This window comes from Lactuca serriola, chromosome 4 (genome assembly GCF_051521515.1).
Source record: "Lactuca serriola cultivar US96UC23 chromosome 4, Lser_US96UC23_V15, whole genome shotgun sequence".
Lineage (NCBI taxonomy): Eukaryota > Viridiplantae > Streptophyta > Magnoliopsida > Asterales > Asteraceae > Lactuca > Lactuca serriola.
In genome coordinates, this window is record NC_136411.1 from 13,961,502 (window position 1) to 13,971,869 (window position 10,368).

The 10,368-nt window shown below is 32.8% G+C and overlaps 1 pseudogene; it reads right to left on the reverse strand.

The window, feature by feature from the left end:
* Window positions 1–8,123: 8,123 nt before the first annotated feature.
* LOC145099954 (protein CANDIDATE G-PROTEIN COUPLED RECEPTOR 7 pseudogene) lies at window positions 8,124–9,705 on the reverse strand (annotated as a pseudogene).
* Window positions 9,706–10,368: the final 663 nt, after the last annotated feature.

The window sequence follows — 10,368 nt, forward strand, 5'->3', positions numbered from 1 at the left end:
AAATGATGGTGAGGAAACGCTTTCACTAAGTATATTTTAAGTAGATATCAATTATGATATTTGCATTCTCAAAGTCGTTAGTGGAGCGTGTGTGGTTAACCGACACACTAACATGGACTTGTGAGGAATGGAAAAGGTCTAAACAATTGAGACTATGATTACGACATCCATTTTCGTAGTTCTGAAATTGCTTAGACACACATGTGTGCTATCTAAGGAAAGGTGTATGATTTTGATAAAGTTTTATCAAAGCATCTCGTATCAGAAATCTGAACTTTGGTAAGAAAGTCAATAAAGTATTGATTTCTAGAAGTCCAACTGTTTTCTGAGTACATGTCAAAGCTAGTGGGAGCATAAGTATTATGCTAATAATCATCATGTTAGTGAGAGCATGATAATTATGATAAGTGTTGAAAGTTAGCAATGTTAATTATAGAAAACAAAAGTTTCAATTGGGAAAAGTTGTTTTGCTATAATTAAGGGAGAGGAAATTGTACTTCATTTCAAATCTAAAAGCTTATATCGTGAGATTCTAATCAAATTTAGTCAAGTATACATATGAATGTTATGTTGGAATGATTCAACATAAGGGAACATTATTTGCGTTCTAAAATTCGATTATGAATACAACATCCCTTTTCATAATTTGAATTTTGAGAACATGGCAAATAGAAATAGAAATATTATAGCAAAAGACTGGTCTAGTATCATGTCTTTATGTGAGACATCATGAATCGTGTCCCATATGCTTCGGATATAGGATCGATTGCATGTGCTATAATATTCATCTGTTCTAAATTTTTCCAAATTCCTAAAGCATTAAGAGGGAAAAAGTACTAGAACTGGATATGACTAATTTGATTGAGCAATTGTCGAGAACAATCTAAGGTTTACCAAAGATTGGTTGCTCAGGGACAGTTGGAAGTATAGTGTTAATTTTTGAAGGACCATATTGACATATTCTGAAAAGAGGCAACTCTTGTTCAGAGGCGATAGTCAAAATGGGAATATGGAGATTTCTCCATAGGTGGAAGTTATTCAATCTGTGTAAGATTAGAAAAGCTTAATGCAAGAAGGATATTCAAAGCAATGTACTTTGAATATGAAACTTCGTTTCCATGGTGTTGATCTCCATTGGAATACTATGTAATGTCTGTTGACAAGTCTTTGTGACTTTGTGCATAATCATTACAAGAGGATCAATGCATATAAGTTTAAAATCTAACAGATTTCGGTAAATGGCAGGAATTTGGAATTCTTGCATTTACGGTAAGGATTTGGGACTGTGAAATGAGAATCATTGGAATTATGTTCAATCGTTCTATTTCACAAAGTAAAGATCATAGAAAAACTTAGTGTGCATACTTGGTGTATGGCATAACTAATGTTTGGACAAACATAGTGTGCGTACTTGGTGTGTGGCATGACTAGTGTTTAGAAAAACATAGTGTACATGCTTGGAGCATGGGGCAACTATTGTTTTAATTCAAGTATTAAGTTGATAAATTTGAAACACTATACAATGAATAATGTGTAATCAATATAGTGATAAATAAAAAGGTGTTCTATTTATATTCATAAGTTCTGAGACCATATTGGATTCGATTATTCTTGTGTTTCAATTTGCATGTATTGACTTCCAAAATAACTAGGTCATTCTTCCTGAATGACTAAGTTATTCAAACCATCCACGGTGGGTAATACGTTGGAAGTAGGTATTAAGGCAAGACTGTCATGAAGCTGGCTTGTAGATGTCTAAGGTATTGGACATAACAAGAGTTGCTACAACATTCATGAGTGCTCATAAGTTCTGAGTATTGGATTAAACCCGCGCTCATTTGACTCACTTCATGGATTTTATCACGAGTGATCATGATACGATAATATCTTATATTCTTCAAACCTAGAGATATGAGTTGTTGCCTATGAGTTGGTTATACATTGATTGTACGAAAACGTATTGGTAACCCGATGTTATAAAACGTGCCTTTGTGCATGATTCAACAAGTAGTAGAGCAAGCATATGAGTCGAAGTTTATCCATTCCTTTTGCCCTTGAAGGGATAAAAGCGATATCTGTGGGCCCCTCGATGATATAGTGATGACACCCCGAAGTGCTTGGCCAAGCCTGAGCTGATTTGATTTGTTCAGTTAGTCAGTCGTCATAAATCGAAAATTAGGAAACAAAAAATGGACAGAGAGAATGATTATAATCCATGTCTCAGTCCATATGATATCTAGAATGGAGGAATATATGATCCCTTATCTAATAGACGCGTCATTGATTTGTTAAGAGTTCGACAGCGTCTTTTTAGAGATACGATTGCTAGTCGGGTTTTGGAGTCATACACAATAATAGTTTTAGACTTATCCAAGTGGGAGACTATTGGATTAGTGTCTAAGCCAATAAGTATAATTGGTATGTACTTGACCCGATTTGGCATGGTCCATTTGGGTTGCATGGCATCGGAACAATTTGGATAGACTTTTGTGAGAAAAGGGTATTTATGATTTGCTAATATATTATAACTTCTAATATATTAATATGAAATCATATTATTTAATTAGTATTGATCAAGAATTAATTTGGAATTAATTTTGTGATCAAAAGGAGACTAATTAAATATATGAGGATTGATTGTGTAAATCATTCATTCTTATATATGTGGGCTTCTGATCCATAGTTCTTCATGTTGGGCTAAACCCATAGATACTCCATGGAGGTTTTAACCCATGGAGCATGAAGAATATGGAAAGACATGAGTTACATGGTGTAACCTTAATAGCCACAATATATAAGGACCCCATGGCTCAAGAAATTGGCACTAAGGTGTGTACACATGAGGGCTAGCCGATTTGAGCATAAGAACTTCTCTCTCAATTTATTCCAAGTTGTTGGTGGTGTACACATGAGGGCTAGCCGGTTCGATTTTTTACTTTTCAAATGCGATTTTTGAAGTTTATATATATTATGACTTGATTAGGTTTATTGAATACGAATTTTGGAGCTTTCATCTTCAATCCATCTGAATATGAGTTTCTGATTATAACAGATTTCTGAATACGAAATTCTGATCGGTTTAGTTACTTCGTTTTTTTGCTTGGATCATGAGAATGTGCTTTTGAATGGCCTTCTGGAGTCGAAGAACAACCTTGTAACACTTCTTATTGCTAAAATTTGCATCATTTTTTATCCAAAATTTACATCTTTTTTATGCTAAAATTGGGTTATGAGAATGTGCCTTCTATACAAAAAGAAAATTAAACTGGGGTTGTTTGAAATTTAGTTTGGTTCATGTGTTGTTGAAACAGTTTCATGTATTCTAAGAAAATAGGTTTTTTTGTTTTAGCGAGGCTGCTGATAGCAAAAGAAGAGGAAGATGGAATCACTTTGATTCAGTGGTTGTAGGGATTTGTTATGGATCACAGTGGTCTTTGATGCCTACAATCACTTCTGAAATCTTTGGGGTGAAGCATATAGGAACTAACATGATTGTTGCAGCTAATCCTGTTGGATCATATATATTTTATGTGTGAGTGATTGGAATTTCTTGAGGTTATATGACGAATGCATTACAGTATTGTACAAGAATTTAGAGTGTTTGTATAATTGTTTATAGATCTGTATCAATTGCAAAATATGTATAAAATGTATGAGTTTTGTGATCTATAGTAAAAAGAATGTAATAAAAAAACATGTCATTATTTGTTCTTTGTTTCTAGAAATTGATGAGAATTAATTTCTCTAAGATCATTTAGATTCGTAACAGATTTAGACGAACACAATAAATGCAAAGAAAACATGACGAATCAATCAAGAGCTGAATGATTAATACACTCCACCTCAGAAGAGCACGATAAAGAACTTCAACTGTAGAGGTTTGCTAGGGTTACAGTACAATCAAAGGAATAATAATTAAGGATGGTACAGAGAACGATGCATGCTTGCATCATTTATACTAAACCCTAATGACATAAACACGATTGGATAGGCCCAGAATCGTGATAACAATGGACCGAGGTAACAAGCCTAATGACTCAACTCCTAGACTCAACAATCTCCCTCTTTGCGTCAATTGAGGCGAGAGATCATATCGGTTGAGTGAGAGTAGATTTCTTCACAGTCTTGAATAACTTCGGTATGATGGCGAGAAAAGTTTGACGGAAGTCAATATACCACCGAAGCATATCTGAAATTTTTTTATTATCAACATCACTGTTTTTACTACACCTGTGAATGATGTCAAGAATGTGCTGCAGACAAGTAGTGGAGAACATGTGTTTATCATCAAGAGTGAACAAGCACTTTTGGCCTTCGGCTCTGGTGAACATGATTGAATGATACATCGGGTCAATCCTACCCATCTGCATCTTGTTAACGTCGCTTGCCTTCCCAATTGGTTGTAGGCTTCTTCCTTAAGGCATAGACGATCTTTTGATCCATCTTTTTAGAAAAATATGATTTAGAATGGTCATATTTATACATATAATTTAAGCCATTATATCTTAATATTATAAGCTTAAATGAAATATTTTAAGATAAAAATGATACCGAGAATGCTTTGAAATCAAAATTCGAAAAAGTTGCAAAAATTACTAACGACGAACGCGAACAACATTATATACTCGTCACGACCAAGCTTAGAAGATTGATTCAAATAAGGAAACACGACGAAACGCAACACGACACATATCCTACGCTGCGCGAAAATGATTATTTCTAGTAACTCTAAATGAATATTCTCATCTATTCAAAATAGAGTGCCAACATGGGGACACGACAAGTTACAATTTATTTTTGAGACCATAACCATTATGAAGCTGAAGAACACGATTAGAGCAATTGTTTAAAGATAAAAGCGTGAAATTACTATTTTAATCGTTTTGTTTGCATTATGCATACCCTTATGATTTTGTTTATTGTTCTAGCTAAGATTATGGGTTAATACCCTCTTACTTTTGCTTAGATGTAGGTGAACACTAGATTCTTTGGTTTAATTTAAAAAATTGGATTTATTAGGTTATTATTTATTATGTTTGTTTGATAGTAACTCTGTATGTGTTTGAGTGTTAATTATTATTACCTATAGCTGAGTTTGTGTAATCTAGAGAACCAATTTGATTATATGAACTTGAATCTTAACTAATTTATGACAATAAATCGTTAGAACTAATGATAAATCAAATATGAGGGTTGTGATATAATTGAAAACAAAGAGATGTACGACTACTCTAGATCACTATTCTAAGCAAGTAATTGACTCTCGTGACCATTGAAATTAATTATTAGATCAAATCTTTTATAATTTGAACATATAATTAGTTATAAAGGTAGTTGTTTGCATGGTCATTATAGTAAATATTCTTTATAATTATGAGTATTAGCTAAACGGACAAAGATTGCTAATCAATATAGAAATCGGTAATAAACAACATACATCGATTGTACTATTTTATTAATTAACCATAGAAAAATGAGGGAATTTGAATCTAAGTGAAAATACTTTCAAACATTGCTTGCTTTAAAATCAAATTCTTTAGTTCTCGTTTGAAAGTTCAATTTAATTTAAACAAAACCCTCAATTTACTTTTATTGTCTTAGATTAATTAATAGATTAATTTTCTAATTCAAAATCATACTTGTTCCTCTTGTGTTTGACACTTGGTCTTACCTCAATTATACTGTTAGTAGAAAATTAATAGTTTATAAATTTAAAACTTTAATTAATTTTTAGTATATCAAATCGCACATCACTTGTTCAAAGTTACATATATAGTCAATTATCAAACTTTTTCATTCATACAATACAATTCTATCATGTAAATATAAACCGAAACAAGTATTAATTTGTTTTATTATTGTAAACACAAATATATAAAATGAATCGTAATCCTTTGTTTGTTATTTTATGGGAGTCGTTGAATGGCTCCCCAACTCTTGCGTGTTGGGTAGCTCTCCTAAGATTGCAGAAATGAAACAAATTCTTTTGTTTGCTTTTTGGTTTCCATAAAAACTGTAAAAGACTTATAAAGATTAAAGATTGTTTCAAAATGAGTTGGTGTTAAAGGTTCGTGTTATGTTGGAATGGTCGCAGAAGTAATTGAGAAGCATGATTAATATGTTGCAAATGAACTGTGCAAACCTAAACTACACTTCTAGAATCAACCAAAATTATAACTATTAATTAACTGATGACTCATCAAACACCCATCAACCTACCACTTATTATATATACTAGGTGTGAGACCCGTGTACTACACAAGTTGATTAAAAAAAGTTAAATATAAAACAGAGACGTACGCAAGAATACATAGTAGGTGTTGCTGATACATAAAAAATAGGTAAAAAAATTCAAAGTTTTTCCACTAGAGGCAGAATAAGTAAGTGTTGCCGCCTTGCTGGTACCACACCGGGACACCTACTAAAACTGTCCCTAATATCAAGGTATAAACATTAAGTATTTTTTAAAATAAAATTTCAAAATAGATACAAACAAAATGATAAATAAGTAAGTAATTCAATGTATACGGTTGACAAAAAAATTCATGTTCAAAAGTTATCACTTGATCCTAATGACCTTTATAGCCTTCAACACAGTGCATCAAATGGGGATAAAATTTGTGCAGCTAAAACTCAAAGACTCGCACCACCTTTTAAAAGAACTTATGATGAATTTAGTCAATTTACTTCACCATGCTAACGCCTAATAGTACAACAACATGACCCTAAAAAAATTACGTAAACGTTAATAAATCTGACAATAAAGCAACCACAAAGACCTATGAATTTTTCAATTCACCAACAACCATCCAACAACATAAATATATCTAAAAGCCTTTAAAGATCAATATATATACCAAGATTTTCAAAAAAATTCAGCACACAACTTGGATATTGAAGGAAAGCTTCATAAATACAATGCACCTTAACATTTTAATTTTCACACAATTATAGCTAAAGAACATCACATTTACATATTTCTTGATTGATTGAGTAGCTATTATTTTGTTTTTACAATAAAACAACTAACATTATATAAATAACTAACATTATATAAATGTTTTATTTATATTTATTCAAACAATATATATATATATATATATATATATATATATATATATATATATATATATATATATATATATATATATATATATAACATGTGTTTTGTTGATATTAAATTCAATATTTAACAACATAAAAGTAAAATAAATGTTTTTATCAATACTATCGAGGTTTAGGCGAAGACAATGTTTTTGTGTGGCTTGCGGGTTGGTTGGGTCATTTAAAGGAAAATGATTTGACCATATTGGATTGTATTTCTCTTACTAGACTTCCATGCAACAAACGTGAAAGGATTTTGTCTCTTTAATGTTCATCCAATAATAGATTTATAAACACCACTGGACAAATCAAGGAAATAAAATTAAATAATTCTGCGATACTAAATATCTTAAATTAATAGTCACAAAATATTGTCTAAGTGATAAAGTTTAAATATGTCTGAATAATAGAAGTCATTACTTTGGTTCTTATTATAAAATAATCATAAGTAGGAGTAGGTTACCCAACATCAAAACCGATTAATTACCACCAATCTATTTCATATATATTGTTTTAAAACCCCAGTTATCTCAGTGATATTATCTATAACCGAAGGAGTTTAAAAAAGGAACTAAATCAATTCTATAGAGCAATTATGAGTGTTTATTATAATTTAATAGAATGATAAAATTACATATATAACTTTATTAGTCAATGTGGTTTTATAATGTAAGAAAATGAAAAATATATGAAAATGACAAGCGGAATAAGAAATATGTCTAAATGAAAGAGAATATAATATTTGAAAAAAACAATGAAAATGAAAAAAAAAAAAGTTGATTTATTAGGGAGGACATCGAGAACACTGTTCCATGAAAGTAGAAAAAGTTAGAGTGGAACTTCTAATATCAACCAAAACTATAGTTATTAACTAACGATAGGGGTGACAAATCGGGCTATCGTTTCATGTTTCTGTCTGACACGACACGACAAAGTTTTATGTAACACGAACACGACACGATGTTGTGTTCTTTTTAACTAACACAAAAACGAACGAATTAAAAAAGACAAACACGACACGACACGAAAAATATAAAATATATTAAAAACTAGTTTATTTAATGAATATTTTATCAAATTCAACATGGTAAACACGAAAACACGATAAAAACGAAAAACACGATAAAGAACTGCTAAATCATGTAAATTTCGTGTCGAATTTTGAACACGAAAACAACATGACATCATGTAAATTTCGTGTCCAATTTCGTTTCGTTTCGTGTATTAACGGACGACTCATCAAACACCCGTCAACCTACCACTACTCATCAAAGAAAACTAATTGTAGAAAAAGTTGACGTGTATCACCTAGACGCTGGTATGATCAAGAAATCCTGCACATATTTGATATTCATTGTCAAGAACAAATGGCCTGTACATATAAAACATAGCCATTGAGAACAGAAGATTGCTGGTTTCCTGTATCGCAGTAGCCTGCAGCACGATGTTCAGTCCTCTGGTAATAATAATGCATAGCAAAAGCAAAAAAGGGAACACATCCTGCCTACAAGTAACCTCCTTGAGCGAGGTATACGACCTCACAAAGGTTGATGTATCCGTAGCCTCTTTGAAAGAGATACCGAAACAAAAAGTGTGGAGAAAAAGAACGAGGCAACACATGATATCTACAATCGTAAATGTTGCTCTCCAATCCATCCAGTCTTCATTGTAAGGGCCGGATTCCCACACCCATATTAAGAATACACTAGCCCAAGCCTGAAGCTGGATCACAGCTATCAAATCAACTATCGCCCATTAGGACAAGAACCGCCTCCAGTTACCCCATCCGGCACCGATCAACACAATTCCACAGGAAAAATGCATATCCCTCGTAAACTGAGATATGTAAAACAAGATACGCCACACTGCATGATGAGTACCTGTTACCTTGAGGACATATATGTTGATCTGCCGCTTCACAAATAAATAGGACGGCATTCATCACAAGCAACACACCCATTTGTAAATGGATCATATGAACACATTGCTTGTTTTTAATAGATACGGAGATCCAAAACCCTAGAAGACACAAATAAATGAGGAAGAAACTCAAGTAAAAAGACGGCTGCGGTTGCACAGCGGATAAATAATCTTTAGTAGTCCCGTCATCACCGGTGTTGTAAAGCTCTGTGCGGACATCCATCGCACGAGGGATAGGTCGTTGCAGTTGGCGAAATAAAGTGAGTACCCACCGGGATATGTCACATGGTAGGATTTGTTAAAAGACGACTGAGGAGGAGGGGAGAGATCTTGGAAAGTAAAGAGGACTGAGATGTATTTGATATCTAAGGGGCACAAATCAGGGTATTGTTCGAATTCCCGGTAGTAGCGGTAAAAAAATTCATGAGATAGAAGGAAGAAACCAATACGCGAAGGATCAGGTTGTGATAAGTTGGATGTGACCGGAATGGAGGAGATTCCGACGGAGGAGACAGCGACGGAAACGTAACCGGTATTTGAGTATGCAAACTCCGAGAAGAGGATCGTATCTCGGTTATGGGACTGGGTCTTCACAGATATGATATCCGCCGTGGATGGTGCAGTCATCACGAAGAAGAAGAGGAGGAGAACAGCAGCGAGAATTTTTCGTAAAATCCTCATTTTCGATTCACACGTCGTAGCGGCAATTGGGGTTCTGTATTTATTTGGGCTCTGTTGTCTGGCAGCCCAAGAACACGCCGTTTTGCTTTAGAGTAATGGGTACGGCCCGTTAAGGTCGGTTTTTGCCGATGTGGAAACTCGTAACCCTGTGGTAACACTAAGAACACCGCCCCTTTTAAGTTTTTGGTTGCTTCTTTTCCTCAACACGTTTTTCTTAACAACAGTTTTCTTTGAAACACCATCAACTATTCAGGTCAGAACTTTCAAATTAATGAATTCGTTCGTTGGTTTCTATGGTTTATATTTTTTTTTTCCAATGTTTTAAAAACAAGTTTTTTAACCAGTATGGTGATCAATTCTCGGTTCAATCGATTTCTATATTTTCATTTTTTTCTTATTTTTCTATAAATAGACATCCACACGTTTAAACATTAAAAATTCATATAAATACAAGTCTTAGATCAATCAAAATATATTAAAAGCACATAACCATAAATTATATATGAATTTATGTACATCAAAAATAAAAATAAATATAATACGGAAACAAAATATAGTTTTAGATTATACAAACCTATTAAAAAACATCTAACATTTTTCATGTGTTTTTATTCAAAGAAATCTAAATAGACGTGGAAAAAAAAAAGACAAAGTTTGTTATGC